At 55.9% G+C, this 16,646-nt stretch overlaps 1 long non-coding RNA gene across 1 annotated transcript; it reads left to right on the forward strand.

Annotated features, from left to right (window-relative positions):
• Nucleotides 1-7,158: 7,158 nt before the first annotated feature.
• Nucleotides 7,159-10,476, forward strand: LOC120874062. The gene is made up of 2 exons (XR_005723591.1): nt 7,159-7,192; nt 10,389-10,476. It is a non-coding gene; the product is annotated as an uncharacterized LOC120874062 (long non-coding RNA).
• Nucleotides 10,477-16,646: the final 6,170 nt, after the last annotated feature.

Below are 16,646 nucleotides of genomic sequence, written 5' to 3' on the forward strand. Positions count from 1 at the left end.
GTGCCACTGTGGGGTGAGTCGATCCTCGGCGTGCATGTCGAGGAAGTTCAGGGAAACCAGGTTCTTCTGGAGTGGACTGAGACATTTTGTGCACATTGGGAATGGTGGCACGATCCCTGGAGTTCCTCTCGACTTTTCTGTGGAGAGCGCCGCCTCCGAGAGGCGACAGCAAAGCCGGGAATCCTTTCCCAACGAAGCAGGGAAAGAAAGCCTCATCTCGAGCTTTGAGGAGGAAACGGGGCTCCTCTTGATGTGGGCGGGACACTCGGTGTTCCTCTCGAGTGGAGGCAGGTATGTCGGGGAACTTCTTGAGTTGCAGCAAGGGTGTGATGGACGCTATCGAAGATCAAGAGGGAAGGGGTGATTTGCCTCGAGACGCCTCAGCGGAAAAGGGCCTCATCTCGCCTGGAGGGGACAACCTCCTGGATTTTCTCGAGTTGCGGCGGGACATTCTCGATTTACGACGGGGACCTCTGGGACGCTCTCTTGTGGCCTCAGGACAGGCCAGTCTCCATGCGAGTTGCGAGGGGCCTGTCGGGATTCCTGTGCAGTCGGTGCCGGGGCCTAAGACCTCGTGTGGAGTATATGATGAAATCTGAGGTCTCCACTCCAGTGCTGACATGGAACTTGGGGTCCTTCTGGAGGCTCCACAGGGGTGTCAGTCCTCTTCTCGAGTGGGGACATGCAGGTCCGCTTTCCTCAGGAGCTGGAGCAGCCGTGGCAGTCTTCCCGGCGCCTTGATACAGGGATCTGTGGCATTCTTTGGAGGCCTTCCCACGAGGCGTTCCGACATTGCTGTCACACGTGCCACTGTGGTGTGAGTCAATCCTCGGCGTGCATGTCGAGGAAGTGCAGGGAAATCAGGTTCTTCTGGAGTGTACTGAGACATTTTCTGCACATTGGAAATGGTGGCACGACCCCTGGATTTCCTCTCGACTTTCCTGTGGAGAGCGCCGCCTCCGAGATGCGACAGCAAAGCCGGGAATCCTTTCCCGACGAAGCAGGGAAAGGAACCCTCATCTCGAGCTTTGAGGAGGAAACGGGGCTCCTCTTGATGTGGGCGGGATCCTCGGTGCTTCTCTCGAGTGGAGGCGGGTATGTCGGGGAACTTCTTGAGTTGCAGCAAGGGTGTGAAGACCCTTTCGAACTTCAAGAGGGAAGGGGTGATTTGCCTCGATACGCCTCAGCGGAAAAGGGCCTCATCTCGCCTGGAGGGGAGAACCTCCTGGATTTTGTCGAGTTGCGGCGGGACCTTCTCGAGTTGCGACGGGGACCTCTGGGACCCTCCCTTGTGGCCTCAGGACAGGCCAGTGTCCATGCGAGTTGAAGGGGCCTGTCGGGATTCCTCTGCAGTCGGGGCCGGGGCCTAAGCCCTCGTGTGGACTCTATGACGGAACCTGAGGATTCCTCTCCTGTGCTGACATGGAACTTGGTTTCCTTCTGGAGGCTCCACAGGGGAGTCAGTCCTCGTCTCGAGTGGGGACATGCACATCCGCTTTCATCAGGAGCTGGAGCAGCCGTGACCGGCTTCCCGGCGCCTTGATACAGGGATCTGTGGCATTCTTTGAAGGCCTTCCCATGAGGCTTTCCGACAGGGCTGTCACACGTGCCACTGTGGTGTGAGTCGATCCTCGGCGTGCATCTCAAAAATTGCAGGGAAATCAGGGTCTTCAGGAGTGGACTGAGACATTTTGTGCACATTGGGAATGGTGGCACGACCCCTGGAGTTCCTCTCATCTTTCCTGTGGAGACCGCCGCCTCCGAGATGCGACAGCAAAGCAGGGAATCCTTTCCCGACGAAGCAGGGAAAGGACCCTCAACTCGAGCTTTGAGGAGGAAACGGGGCTCCTCTTGATGTGGGCGGGACCCTCGGTGTTCCTCTCGAAGGGAGCCGGGTATGTCGGGGAACTTGGGTTGCAGAAAGGGTGTGAAGGACCCTTTCGAAGTTCAAGAGGGAAGGGGTGATTTGCCTCGAAATGCCTCAGCGGAAAAGGGCCTCATCTCGCCTGGAGGGGAGAACCTCCTGGATTTTCTCGAGTTGCGGCGGGACCTTCTCGAGTTACAACGGGGTCCTCTGGGACCCTTCCTTGTGGCCTCAGGACAGGCCAGTCTCCATGCGAGTTGCGAGGGGCCTGTCGGGATTCCTCTGCAGTCGGTGCCGGGGCCTAAGACCTTGTGTAGAGTCTATGACGTAACCTGAGGATTCCTCTCCAGTGCTGACATGGATCTTGGGGTCATTCTGGAGGCTCCACAGGGGAGTCAGTCCTCGTCTCGAGTGTGGACATGCACGTCGGCTTTCCTCACGAGCTGGAGCAGCCGTGGAAGGCTTCCCGGCGCCTTGATACAGGGATCTGTGGCATTCTTTGGAAGCCTTCCCACGAGGCTTTGCGACAGGGCTGTCACACGTGCCACTGTGGGGTGAGTTAATCCTCGGCGTGCATGTCGAGGAAGTTCAGGGAAACCAGGTTCTTCTGGAGTGGACTGAGACATTTTGTGCACAGTGGGAATGGTGGCACGACCCCTGAAGTTTCTCTCGATTTCCTGTTGAGAGCGCCGCCACTGAGATGCGACAGCAAAGCCGGGAATCCTTTACCGAGGAAGCAGGGAAAGGAACCCTCATTTCGAGCTTTGAGGAGGAAACGGGACTCCTCTTGATGTGGGTGGGAACCTCGGTGTTCCTCTCGAGTAGAGGCGGCTATGTCGGGAAACTTCTTGAGTTGCAGCAAGGGTGTGAAAGACCCTTTCGAAGTTCAAGAGGGAAGGGGTGATTTGCCTCGAGACGCCTCAGCGGAAAAGTCCCTCATCTCGCCTGGAGGGGAGAACCTCCTGGATTTTCTCCAGTTGCGACGAGACATTCTCGACTTACGACGGTGACCTCTGGGACGCTCCCTTGTGGCCTCAGGACAGGCCAGTCTCCATGCGAGTTGCGAGGGGCCTGTCGGGATTCCTCTGCAGTCAGTGCCGGGGCCTAAGACTTCGTGTGGAGTCTATGACGGAACCTTAGGTTTCCTCTCCAGTGCTGACATGAAACTTGAGGTCCTTCTGGAGGCTCCACAGGGGTGTCAGTCCTCTTCTCGAGTGGGGACATGCACGTACGCTCTCCTCAGGAGCTGGAGCAGCCGTGGCAGTCTTCCCGCCGCCTTGATACAGGGATCTGTGGCATTCTTTGGAGGCCTTCCCACGAGGCTTTCCGACATTGCTGTCACACGTACCACTGTGGTGTGAGTCGATCATCGGCGTGCATGTCGAGGAAGTGCAGGGAAATCAGGTTCTTCTGGAGTGGACTGAGACATTTTCTGCACATTGGGAATGGTGCACGACCCCTGGATTTCCTCTCGACTTTCCTCCGGAGAGCGCCACCTCCTAGATGCGACAGCAAAGCCGGGAATCCTTTCCCGACGAAGCAGGGAAAGGAACCCTCATCTCGAGCTTTGAGGAGGAAACGGGGCTCCTCTTGATGTGGCCGGGACGCTCGGTGTTCCTCTCGAGTGGAGGCGGGTATGTCGGGGAACTTCTTGAGTGGCAGCAAGGGTGTGAATGACCCTTTCGAAGTTGAGGAGGGAAGGGGTGATTTGCCTCGAGAAGCCTCAGCGGAAAAGGGCCTCATTTCGCCTGGAGGGGAGAACCTCCTGGATTTTCTCGAGTTGCGGCGGGACCTTCTCGAGTTATGTCAGGGACCTCTGGGAACCTCCCTTGTGGCCTCAGGACAGGCCAGTCTCCATGCGAGTTGCGAGGGGCCTTTCGGGATTCCTCTGCAGTCGGTGCCGGGGCCTAAGACCTCGTGTGGAGTCTATGACGGAACCTGAGGATTACTCTCCAGTGCTGACATGGATCTTGGGGTCCTTCTGGAGGCTCCACAGGGGAGTCAGTCCTCGTCTCGTGTGGGGATATGCAGGTCAGATTTCCTCACGAGCTGGAGCAGCCGTGGCATGCTTCCCGTTGTTTGATACAGGGATCTGTGGCATTCTTTGGAGGCCTTCCCACGAGGGTTTCCCACAGGGCTGTGCCCTGTGCCACTGTGGTGTGAGTCGATCCTTGGCGTGCAAGTCGAAGCAGTGCAGGGAAATCAGGTTCTTCTGGAGTGGACTGAGACATTTTGTGCACATTTGGAATGGTGGCACGACCCCTGGAGGTCCCTCGACTTTCCTGTGGAGAGCGCCTCCTCCGAGATGCGAAAGAAAACCGGGAATCCTTTCCCGACGAAGGGAAAGGAACCCTCATCTCGAGGTATGAGGAGGAATCGGGGTTCCTCTTGATGTGGACGGGACCCTCGGTGTTCCTCTCCAGTGGAGGCGGGTATGTTTGTGAACTTGTTGAGTTGCAGCAAGGGTGTGAAGGACCCTTTCGAAGTTCAAGAGGGAAAGTGTGATTTGCCTCGAGACGCCTCAGCGGAAGAGGGCCTCATCTCGCCTGGAGGGGACAACCTCCTGGATTTTCTCGAGTTGCGGCGGGACCTTCTCGAGTTACGACGGGGACCTCTGGGACCCTCCCTTGTGGCCTCAGGAAAGGCCCGTCTCCATGCGAGTTGCGAGGGGCCTTTCGGGATTCCTCTGAAGTCGGTGCTGGGGCCTAAGACCTCGTGTGGGGTCTATGACGGAACATGAGTATTCCTCTCCAGTAGTGACATGGATCTTGGGTTACTTCTGGGTGCTCCACAGGAGAGTCAGTCCTCGTTTCGAGTGTGGATATGCACGTCCGATTCCCTCACGAACTGGATCAGCCGCGACAGGTTTCCCGTCGCCTTGATTCAGGGATCTCTGGCATTTCATGTAGGCTTTCCCACGAGGGTTTCTCACAGGGCTGTCACACGTGCCACTGTGGTGTGAGTTGATCCTGGGCGTGCAAGTCGAGGCAGTGCAGGAAATCAAATTCTTCTGGAGTGGACTGAGACATTTGGTACACATTGGGAATGGTGGCACGACCCCTGGAGTTCCTCTCGAGTTTCCTATGGAGAGTGCCTCCTCCGAGATGCGCCCGGAAACCGGGAATCCTTTCCCGATGAAGCAGGGAAAGGAACCCTCATCTCGAACTGTGAGGAGGAAACGGGGCTCCTCTTTATGTGGGCGGGACCCTAGTTGTTCCTCTCGAGTGGAGGCGAGTATGTCGGGAAACTTCTTGAGTTGCAGCAAGGGTATGAAGGAACATTTAGAAGTTCAAGAGGGAAGGTGTGATTTGCCCCGAGACGCCTCAGTTGAAAAACGCCTCATCTCGCCTGGAGGTGACAACCTCCTGGATTTTCTCGAGTTGCGGTGGGACCTTCTCTAGTTACGACGGGGACATCTGGGACCCTACCTTGGGGCCTCAGGAAAGGCCCGTATCCATGCGAGTTGCGAAGGGTCTGTCGGGATTTCTCTGCAGTCGGTGCAGGGGTCTAAGACCTCGTGTGGAGTCTATGATGGAACCTGGGAATTCCTCTCCAGTGCTGACATGGATCTTAGGATACTTCTGGAGGCTCCACAGGAGAGTCAGTCCTCGTTTCGTGTTGAGACATGCACGTCCGCGTTCCTCACATGCTGGAGCAGCCACGACAGGTTTCCCATTGCCTTGTTACAGGGATCTTTGGCATTTCAAGGAGGCTTTCCCACGAGGGTTTCCCACAGGGCTGTCACACGTGCCACTGTTGTGTGAGTCGATACTTGGCGGGCAAGTCAAGGCAGTGCAGGGAAATCAGGTTTTTCTGGAGTGGACTGAGACATTTTTTGCACATTGGGAATGGTGGCACGAGCCCTGGAGTTCGTCTCGACTTTCCTGTGGAGAGCGCCTCCTCCGACATGCGACAGGAAAGCCGGGAATCCTTTCCCGACGAAGCACGGAAAGGAACCCTAATCTCGAGCTAGGAGTAGGAACCCGGGCTCCTCTTGATGTGGTCGAGACCCTCGGTGATCCTCTCGATTGGAGGCGGGTATGTCGGGGAACTTCTTGAGTTGCAGCAAGGGTGTTAAGTACTCTTTCGAAGTTCAGAGGGAAGGTGTGATTTGCCTCGAGACGCCTCAGCGGAAAAGGGACTCATCTCGCCTGGAGGGGAGAACCTCCTGGATTTTCTCGAGTTGCGGTGTGACCTTCTTGAGTTACGACGGGGACCTCTGGGACCCTCCCTTGTGCCCTAGGAAAGGCCAATCTCCACGCAAGTTGCGAGGGGCCTGTCGGGATTCCTCTGCAATCGGTTCCGGGCTCGAGGACCTCGTGTTGAGTGTAGAACGGAACCTGAGGATTCTTCTCCAGTACTGGCATGGATCTTGGGGTACTTCTGGATGTTCCACAGGGGAGTCAGTCCTCGTCTCGAGAGGGGACATGCAAGTCCGATTTTCTCCCGAGGTGAAGCAGCCATGGCAGGCTTCCCGTCGCCTTGATACAGGGATCTGTGGCATTCCATGGAGGATTTCCAACGATTTTCCCAAAGGGCTGTCACACGTGCCACTGTGGTGTGACTCGAACCTCGGCATGCATGTCGAGGAATTGCAGGGAAATCAGCTTCTTCTGGAGTAGACTGAGACATTTTTTGCACATTGGGAATAGTGGCACGACCCCTGGAGTTCCTCTCGACTTTCCTGTGGAGAGCGCCTCCTCCGAGATGCGACAGGAAACCCGGGAATCTTTCCCCAACGAAGCATTGAAAGGAACCTTCATCTCAAGCTATGAGTAGGAAACGGGGCTCCTCTTGATGTGGACGGGACCCTCGGTGTTCCTCTCGAGGGGAGGCGGGTATGTCGGGGAACTTCTTGAGTTACAGCAAGGATGTGAAGGACCCTTTCGAAGTTCCAGAGGGAAGATGTGATTTGCCTCGAGACGCCTCACAGGAAAAGGGCCTCATCTCGCCTGGAGGGGAGAACATCATGGATTTTCTCGAGTTCCGGCTGGAGCTTCTCGAGTTACGACGGAGACCTCTGGGACCTTCCCTTGTGGCCTCAGGAAAGGCCAGTCTCAATGCAAGTTGCGAGGTGCCTGTCGGGATAACTTTGCATTCGGTGCCGGGCCCTAGGACCTCGTGTGGTGTCTATGCAGGAACCTGAAGATTCCTCTCCAGTGCTGGTATGGATCTTCAGGTACTTCTGGAGGGTCAACAGAGGAGTCAGTCCTTTTCTCGACTGGGGACATTTAAGTTCGCTTTGCTCCCTAGGTGGAACATCCGTGGCAGGCATCCCGTCGCCTTGATACAGGGATCTGTGGCATTCCATGGAGGATTTCCCACGAGGTTTTCCCACAGGGCTGTCACACGTGCCACTGTGTTTTGAGTCTATCCTCGGCGTGCATGTCAAGGAAGTGCAGGGAAATCAGCTTCTTCTGGAGTGGACTAAGACATTTTGTGCACATTGCGAATGGTGGCACGACCCCTGGATTTCCTCTCGACAGTCCTGTTGTGAGCGCCTCCTCCCAGATGCGACAGGAAAGCCGGGAATCCTTTCCCGACGAAGCAGGGAAAGGAACACTCATCTCCAGCTATGAGGAGGAAACGGGACCTCTCTTGAAGTGGGACGGACCCTGGTGTTCCTCTCGAGTAGAGGTGGGTATGTCGTGGAACTTCTTGAGTTGCAGCAAGGGTGTGAAGGACCCTTTCGAAGTTCAAGAGTGAAGGGGTGATTTACCTCGAGATGCCTCAGCAGACATGGGCCTAATCTCGCCTGGAGGGGAGAACCTCCTGGATTTTCTCGAGTTGTGGCGGGACCTTCTGCAGTGACGACGGGGACCTCTGGGACGCTCCCTTATTGCTTCAGGAAAGGCCAGTTTCCATGCGAGTTGCAAGGGGCCTGTTGCGATTCCTCTGCAGTCGGTTCCGGGCCCTAGGACCTCGGAAGGAGTCTAGGACGGAATCTTAGGATTCCTCTCCAGTGCCGACATGAATCTATTGGTAATTCTGGAGGATCCACTGGGGAGTCAGTCCTCGTCTCGAGTGGGTACATGCAATTCCGCTTTTCTCCCGAGGTGGAGCAGCCATGGCAGGCTTCCTGTCGCCTTGATACAGGGATCTGTGGCATTCCATGGAAGATTTCCCAAGATGTTTTCCACAGGGATGTCACAGGTGCCACTGTGGTTTCAGTCGATGCTCGGCGTGCATGTCTAGGAATTGCAGGGAAATCAGCTTCTTCTGGAGTGGACTAAGATATTTTGTGCACATTGCCAACGGTGGCAGGATCCCTGGTTTTCCTCTCGACTTTCCTGTTGTGAGCGCCTCCTCCCAATTGTGACAGGAAAGCCGGGAATCCTTTCCCGACGAAGCAGGGAAAGGAACCCTCATCTCGAGCTATGAGGAAGAAACGGGACTCCTCTTGAAGTGGGCGGGACCCTCGGTGTTCCTCTCGAGTGGAGGCGGGTATGTCGTGGAACTTCTTGAGTTGCAGCAAGGGTGTGAAGGACCCTTTCATAGTTCAAGAGGGAAGGTGTGATTTGCCTCCTGATGCTTCAGCGGAAAAGGGCCTAATCTCGCCTGGTGGGGAGAACCTCCTGGATTAACTTCATTTGCCGCGGGACCTTCTCGAGTTATGACAGGGACTTCTGGGACCCTTCCTTGTGGCCTCAGGGAAGGCCAGTCTCCATGCGAGTTGAGAGGTGCCTGTCAGGATTCCTTTGCAGTCGGGGCCGGGCCCTAGGACCTCATGTGGAGTCTAGGAGGGAACCTGAGGATTCCTCTCCAGTGCTGACATGGATCTTGGGGGTACTCCTGGAAGCTCCACAGGCGAGTCAGTCCTCGTCTCGAGTGGGTACATGCAAGTCCGCTTTTCTCCCGATGTGGAGCACCCGTGGCAGGCTTTCCATCACCTTGATACATAGATCTGTGGAATTCCATGGAGGATTAACCACGAGGTTTTCCCACAGGGCTGTCACACATGCCACTGTGGTGTGAGTCGATCCTCGGAGTGCATGTCGAGGACGTGCAGGGAAATCAGGTTCTTCTGGAGTGGACTGAGACATTTTGAGCACATTGGGAATGGTGGCACGACCCCTGGAGTTCCTCTCGACTTTCCTGTGGAGAGCGCCTCCACCGATATGCGACAGGAAAGCCGGGAATCCTTTCCCGACGAAGCAGGGAAAGGAACCCTCATCTCGAGCTATGAGGAGGAAACGGGGTTCCTCTTGATGTGAGCGGGACCCTCGGTGTTCCTCTCGAGTAGGAGGCGGGTATGTCGGGGTACTTCTTGAGGTGCAGCAAGGGTGTGAAAGACCCTTTCGAAGTTCAAGAGGGAAGGTGTGATTTGCCTCGAGACGCCTCAGCGGAAAAGGGCATCATCTCGCCTGGAGGGAAGAACCTCCTGGATTTTCTCGAGTTGATGCGGGACCTTCTTGAGTTACTATGGGGACTTCTGGGACCCTCCCTGTGGCCTCAGGAAGGCGAGTCTCCATGCGAGGTGGGAGGGGCGTGTCGGGATTCCCCGGCAGTTGGTGCCGGTCCCCAGGACCACGTGTGGAGTCTACAATGGAACTGAGAATTCCTCTCCTGTCTGACATGGATCTTGGCGTACTTATGGAGGCTCCACAGGGGAGTCAGTCCTCGTCTCGAGTGGGGACATGCAAGTCCGCTTTTCTCCCGAGGTGGAGCAGCCGTGGCAGGCTTCTCATCGCCTTGATACAGGTATCTGTGGCATTCCATGGAGGATTTCCCACGAGGTTTTCCACAGGGCTGTCACACGTGCCACTGTTGTGTGTCGATCCTCGGCGTGCATGTCGAGGAAGTGAAGGGAAATCAGGTTCTTCTGGAGTAGACTGAGATATTTTGTGCACATTGGGAACAGTGTCACGACCCCTGGAGTTCCTCTCGACTTTCCTGTGGAGAGCACCTCCTCCGAGATGCGACAGGAAAGCCGGGAATCCTTTCCCGACGAAGCAGGGAAAGGAACCCTCATCTCGAGCTATGAGTAGGAAACGGGGCTCCTCTTGATGTGGTCGGGACCCTCGGTGATCCTCTCGATTGGAGGCGGTTATGTAGGGGAACTTCTAAATTTGCAGCAAGGGTGTGAAAGACCCTTTCGAAGTTCAAGAGGGAAGGTGTGATTTGCCTCGAGACGCCACAGAGGAAAATGGCCTCATCTCGCCTGGAGGGGAGAACCTCCTGGATTTTCTCGAGTTGCGGCGGGACCTTCTCGAGTTACAACGGGGACCTCTGGGACCCTCCCTTGTGGCCTCAGGGAAGGCCAGTCTCCATGCGAGTTGTGAGGGGCATGTCGGGATTCCTCTGCAGTCGGTGCTGGGCGCTAGGACTTCGTGTGGACTCTCTGACGGAACCTGAGTATTCCTCTCCAGTGCTGACATTGATATTTGGGTACTTCTGGAGGCTCCAAAGGGGAGTCAGTCCTCCTCTCCAGTGGGAATATGCAAGTCCGCTTTTCTCCCGAGTTGGAGCAGCCGTGGCAGGCTTCCCGTCGCCTTGATACAGGGATCTGTGGCATTCCATGGAGGATTTCCCACGAGGTTTTCCCACAGGGCTGTCACACGTGCCACTGTGGCGGGAGTCGATCCTCGGAGGGCATGTCGAGGAAGTGCAGGGAAATCAGGTTCTTCTGGAGTGGACTGAGACATTTTGTGCACATTGGGAATGGTGGCACGACATCTGGAGTTCCTCTCGAATTTCCAGTGGAGAGCGCCTCCTCCGAGATGCATCAGGAAAGCCGGGAATCCTTTCCCGATGAAGCAGGGAAAGGAACCCTCATCTCGAGCTATGAGGAGGAAATGGGCTCCTCTTGATGTGGGCGGGATCTTCGTTCTTCCTCTCGAGTGGAGGTGGGTATGTCGGGGAACTTCGTGAGTTGCAACAAGGCTGTGAATGACGCTTTCGAAGTTCAAGAGTTAAGGTGTGATTTGCCTCGAGACGCATCAGCGGACAAGGGCCTCATCTCGCCTGGAGGGGAGAACCTCCTGGATTTTCTCCAGTTCTGGTGGGACCTTCTCGAGTTTCGACGGGGACATTTGGGACCCTCCCTTGTGGCCTCAGGGAAGGCCAGTCTCCATGCGAGTTGCGAGGAGTCTGTCGGGATTTTTATCCAATCGGTGTCGGGCCCTAGGACCTCATGTGGAATCTAGGACGGAAGTTGAGGATTCCTCTCCAGTGCTGATATGGAACTTGGGGTAATTCTGGAGGCTCCACAGGGGAGTCAGACCTCGTCTCGAGTGGGTACATGCAAGTACGGTTTTCTCCCAAGATGGAGCAGCGATGGCAGGCTTCCCATCTCCTTGATAAAGGGATCTGTGGCATTCCATGGAAGATTTCCCACGAGGTTTTCCGACAGGGCTGTCACACGTGCCACTGTGGTGTGAGTCGATCCTCGGCGTGCATGTCGAGGAAGTGCAGGGAAATCAGGTTCTTCTGGAGTGGACTGAGACATTTTGTGCACATTGGGAATGGTGGCACGACCCCTGGAGTTCCTCTCGACTTTCCTGTGGAGAGCGCCACCTCCGAGATGCGACAGCAAAGCCGGGAATGCTTTCCCGACGAAGCAGGGAAAGGAACCCTCATCTCGAGCTTTGAGGAGGAAACGGGGCTCCTCTTGATGTTGGCGGGACCCTGGGTGTTCCTCTCGAGTGGAGGCGGGTATGTCGGGGAACTTCTTGAGTTGCAGCAAGGGTTTGAAGGACCCTTTCGAATTTCAAGAGGGAAGGGGTGATTTGCCTCGATACGCCTCAGCGGAAAAGGGCTTCATCTCGCCTGAAGGGAAGAACCTCCTGGATTTTCTCGAGTTGAGGCGGGACCTTCTTGAGTTACGATGGGGACCACTGGGACCCTCCCTGTGGCCTCAGGAAGGCCAGTCTCCATGCGAGTTGGGAGGGGCCTGTCGGGATTCCCCGGCAGTTGGTGCCGGGCCCCAGGACCACGTGTGGAGTCTACAACGGAACTGAGAATTCCTCTCCTTCTGACATGGATCTTGGCGTACTTATGGAGGCTCCACAGGGGAGTCAGTCCTCGTCTCGAGTGGGGACATGCAAGTCCGCTTCTCTCCCGAGGTGGAGCAGCCGTGGCAGTCTTCCCATCGCCTTGATACAGGTATCTGTGGCATTCCATGGAGGATTTCCACGAGGTTTTCCAAAGGGCTGTCACACGTGCCACTGTTGTGTGTCGATCCTCGGCGTGCATATCGAGGAAGTGCAGGGAAATCAGCTTCTTCTGGAGTAGACTGAGACTTTTTGTGCACATTGGGAATGGTGGCACGACCCCTGGAGTTCCTCTCGTCTTTCCAGTTGAGAGCGCCTCCTCCGAGATGCGACAGGAAAGCCGGGAATCCTTTCCCGACGAAGTAGGGAAAGGAACCCTCATATCGAGCTATGAGGAGGAAACGGGGCTCTCTTGATGTGGGCGGGACCCTCGGTGTTCCTCTCGAGTGGAGGCGGTATTGTCGGGGAACTTCTTGAGTTGCAGCAATGGTGTGAAGGACCCTTTTGAAGTTCAAGAGGGAAGGTGTGATTTGCCTCGAGACGCCTCAGCGGAAAAGGGCCTCATCTCGCCTGGTGGGGAGAACCTCATGGATTTTCACCTGTTGCGGCGGGACCTTCTTGAGGAACGACCGGGGCGCCTGAGACCCTCCCTTGTGGCCTCAGGGAAGGCCAGGCTCCATGGGAGTTGCGAGGGGCCTGTCAGGATACCTCTGCAGTCGGTGCCCGTCCCTAGAACCTCGTGTGGAGTCTATGACGGAACCTAAAGATCCTCTCCAGTACTGACATGGATATTGGGGTACTTATGGAGGCTCCACAGGGAAGTCAGGCCTCATCTCGAGTGGGGACATGCAAGTCCGCTAATCTCCCGAGGTGGAGCAGCCGTGGCAGGCTTCCCGTCACCTTGATACAGGGATCTGTGGCATTCCATTGAGGATTTCCCACGAGGTTTTCCCACAGGCTGTTACACGTGCCACTGTGGTGTGAGTCTACGTCGTTGAGAATGTCAAGGAAGTACAGGGAAATCAGCTTCTTCTGGAGTAGACTGAGACATTTTGTGCACAGTGGGAATGGTGGCACGACCCCTGGAGTTCCTCTCGACTTTCCTGTGGAGAGCGCCTCGTCCGAGATGCGACAGGAAAGCCAGGAATCCTTTCCCAATGAAGTAGGGAAAGGAACCCTCATCTCGAGATATGAAGAGGAAACGGGGCTCCTCTTGATGTGGGCAGGACCCTCGGTGTTCCTCTCGAGTGGAGGCTATTATCTCAGCGAACTTCTTGAGTTGGAGCAAGGGTGTGAAGGACCCTTTCGAAGTTCAAAAGGGAAGGGGTGATTTGTCTCGAGACGCCTCAGCAGAAAAGGGCCTCATCTCGCCTGGAGGGGAGAACCTCCTGGATTTTCTCGAGTTGCGGCAGGACCTTCTCGAGTTACGACGGGGACCTCTGGGACCCTCCCTTGTGGCCTCAGGAAAGGCCAGTCTCCATTCGAGTTAGGAGGGGCTTGTCGGGATTCCTCTGCCGTCCGTGCCAGGCCCTAGGACCTCGTGTGGAGTCTAGGAGGGAACTGAGGATTCCTCTCCAGTTCTGACATGGATCTTGGGGTACTTCTGGAGGCTCCACAGGGGAGTCAGTCCTCGTCTCGAGTGGAGACATGCAAGTCCGCTTTTCTCCCGAGGTGGAGCAGCCGTGGCAGGCCCCCGTCGCCTTGATACAGGGATCTGTAACATTCCATGGAGGATTTCCCACAAGGTTTTCCCACAGGGCTTTCACACGTGCCACTGTGGTGTGAGGCGATCCTCGATGTGCATGTCGAGGAAGTACAGGGTACTCAGGTTCTTCTGGAGTAGACTGTGATATTTTGTGCAATTTGTGAATGGTGGCACGAACCCTGGAGTTCCTCTCGTCTTTCCTGTGGAGAGCTTCTCCTCTGAGATGAGACAGGAAAGCCGGGAATCTTTTCCTGACGAAACAGGCAAAGGAACCCTCATCTCGAGCTATGAGGAGGAAACGGGGCTACTCTTGATGCGGGCGGGACACTCGGTGTTCCTATCGAGTGGAGGCGGGTATGTCGGGGATCTTCTTGAGTTGCAGCAAGTGTGTGAAGGACTCTTTCGAATTTCAAGAGGGAAGGGGTGATTTGCCTCAAGAAGTCTCAGCAAAAAGGGCCTCATCTCGACTGGAGGGGAGAACCTCCTGGATATTCTCGAGTTGGGGCGGGACATTCTCGATTTACGACGGGGACCTCTGTGACTCTCCCTTGTGGCGTCAGGACAGGCCAGTCTGCATGCGAGTTGCGAGGGGCCTGTCGGGATTCCTCTGCAGTCGGTGCCATGTCCTAAGACCTCGTGTGGAGTGTATGACGGAACCTGAGGATTCCTTTCCAGTGCTGACATGGATCTTGGGGTCCTTCTGGAGACTCCACAGGGGAGTCAGTCCTGGTCTCGAGTGGGGACATGCACGTCCGCTTTTCTCACGAGCTGGAGTAGCGGTGGCAGGCTTACCGGCGCCTTGATACAAGGATCTGTGGCATTCTTTGGAGGCTTTCCCACGAGGCTTTCCGACAGGGCTGTCAATCGTGCCACTGTGGTGTTAATCCATCCTGGGCGTGCATGTCGAGGAAGTGCAGGGGAATCAGGTTCTGCTGGAGTGGACTGAGATATTTTTTGCACATTGGGATTGGTGGAACCACTCCTGGAGTTCCTCTCGACTTTCCTGTGGAGAGTGCCTCCTCCAAGATGTGACAGGAAAGCCGGGAATCCTTTTCTGATGAAGCAGGGAAAGGAAATCTCATCTCGAGCTATGAGGAGGAAACAGGGCTCCTCTTGATGTGGGCGGGACCCTCGGAGTTCCTCTCGAGTGGAGGCGGGTATGTCGGGGAACTTCTTGAGTTGCAGCAAGCGTGTAAGGACCCTTTTGAAGTTCAAGAGGGAAGGGGTGATTTGCCTAGAGAAGCCTCAGCAAAAACGGCCTCATCTCGCCTAGAGGGGAGAACCTCCTGGATATTCTCGAGTTGGAGCAGGACCTTCTCTATTTACGACGGGGACCTCGGGACCCTCCCTTGTGGCCTCGGGAAAGGCCAGTCTCCATGCGAGTTGCGAGGGGCCTGTCGGGATTCCTCTGCAGTCGGTGCCGGGCACTAGATCCTCGTTGGAGTCTATGACGGAACCTGAGGATTCCTCTCCAGTGCTGACATGGATCTTGTGGTACTCCTGAAGGGTCCACAGGGGAGTCAGTCCTGTCTCGAGTGGAGACATGCAAGTTCCCTTTTCTCCCGTGGTGTAGCAGCCGTGGCAGGTTTCCCGTCTACTTGATACAGGGAATTGTGGCATTCCATGGAGGATGTCCCACGAGTTTTTGCCAAAGGCCTGTCACACGTGCCACTGTGGTGTGAGTCGAGCTCGGCGTGAATGTCGAGGAAGTGCAGGGAAATCAGCATCTTCTGGAGTGGACTGAGACATTTTGTGCACATTGGTAATGGTGGTACGACACCTGGAATTCCTCTCAACATTCCTGTTGAGAGCGCCTCCTCCGAGATGGGACAGGAAACACAGGAATCCTTTCCGGAAGAAGCAGGGAAAGGAACCATCATCTCGAGCTATGTGGAGGAAACGGGGCTCCTCTTGATGTGGGCGGGACCCTCGGTGTTCCTCTCGAGTGGAGGCAGGTATGTCGGGGAACTTCTTGATATGCAACAAGCGTGTGAAGGACCCTTTTGAAGTTCAAGAGGGAATGTGTGATTTGCCTCGAGACACCTCAGCAGAAATGGGCCTCATCTCGCCTGGAGGGCAGAACCTCCTGTATTTCTCGACTTGCTGTGGGACCTTCACAAGTTATGACGGGGACCTCTGGGACCCTTCCTTTTGGCCTCAGGAAAGGCCAGTCTCCATGTGAGTTGCGTGGGCCCTGTCGGGATTCCTCTTTAGTCGGTGCTGGCCCCAGGACCTCGGGTGGAGTCGAGGACGGCACCTGAGGATTCCTCTCCAGAGCTGACATGGATCTTGGGGTATTTCTGAGGTCTCCGCAGGGGAGTCAGTCCTCGTCTCGAGTGGGGACACGCAAGTCCGCTTTTTTCCCGGGTGGAGCAGCCGTGGCAGGCTTCCCGTGGCCTTGATACAGGGATCTGTGGCATTCCATGGAGGATTTCCCACGATTTTTTCCTACAGGGCTGTCACACGTTCCTGTGGTGTGAGTCGATCCTCGGTGTGCATGTCGAGGAAGTGCAGGGAAATCAGCTTCTTCTGGAGTGGACTGAGAAATTTTGTGCATATTGGGAATGGTGGCACGACCCCTGGAATTCCTCTCGACTTTCCTGTGGAGAACGCCTCCTGCCAGATGTGACAGGAAAGCCGGGAATCCTTTCCCGACGAAGCAGGGAAAGGAACCCTCATCTCGAGCTATGAGGAGGAAACGGGGCTCCTCTTGATGTGGGCGGGACCCTCGGTGTTCCTCTCGAGTAGAGTCGGGTATGTCGGGGAACCTCTTGAGTTGCAGCAAGGGTGTGAAGGACCCTTTCAAACTTCAAGAGTGAAGGTGTGATTTGCTTCGTGAAGCCTCAGCGGACAAACGACTCATCTGGCCCGGAGGGAAGAACCTCCTGAATTTTCTCGAGTTGCTGCGGGACCTTCTCGAGTTATGATGGGGACCTCTGGGACCCTCCCTTGTGGGCTCAAGGAAGGCCAGTCTCCATGCGAGTGGCGAGGGGCCTGTCGGGATTCCTCTGCAGTCAGTGTCGAGCTCTAGTATCTCGTGTAAAGTCTAGGACGGAACCTGAGGATTCCTCTCCAGTGCTGAAAT

This window comes from Oryx dammah, unplaced genomic scaffold (assembly GCF_014754425.2).
Source record: "Oryx dammah isolate SB20612 unplaced genomic scaffold, SCBI_Odam_1.1 HiC_scaffold_15, whole genome shotgun sequence".
Classification (NCBI taxonomy): domain Eukaryota; kingdom Metazoa; phylum Chordata; class Mammalia; order Artiodactyla; family Bovidae; genus Oryx; species Oryx dammah.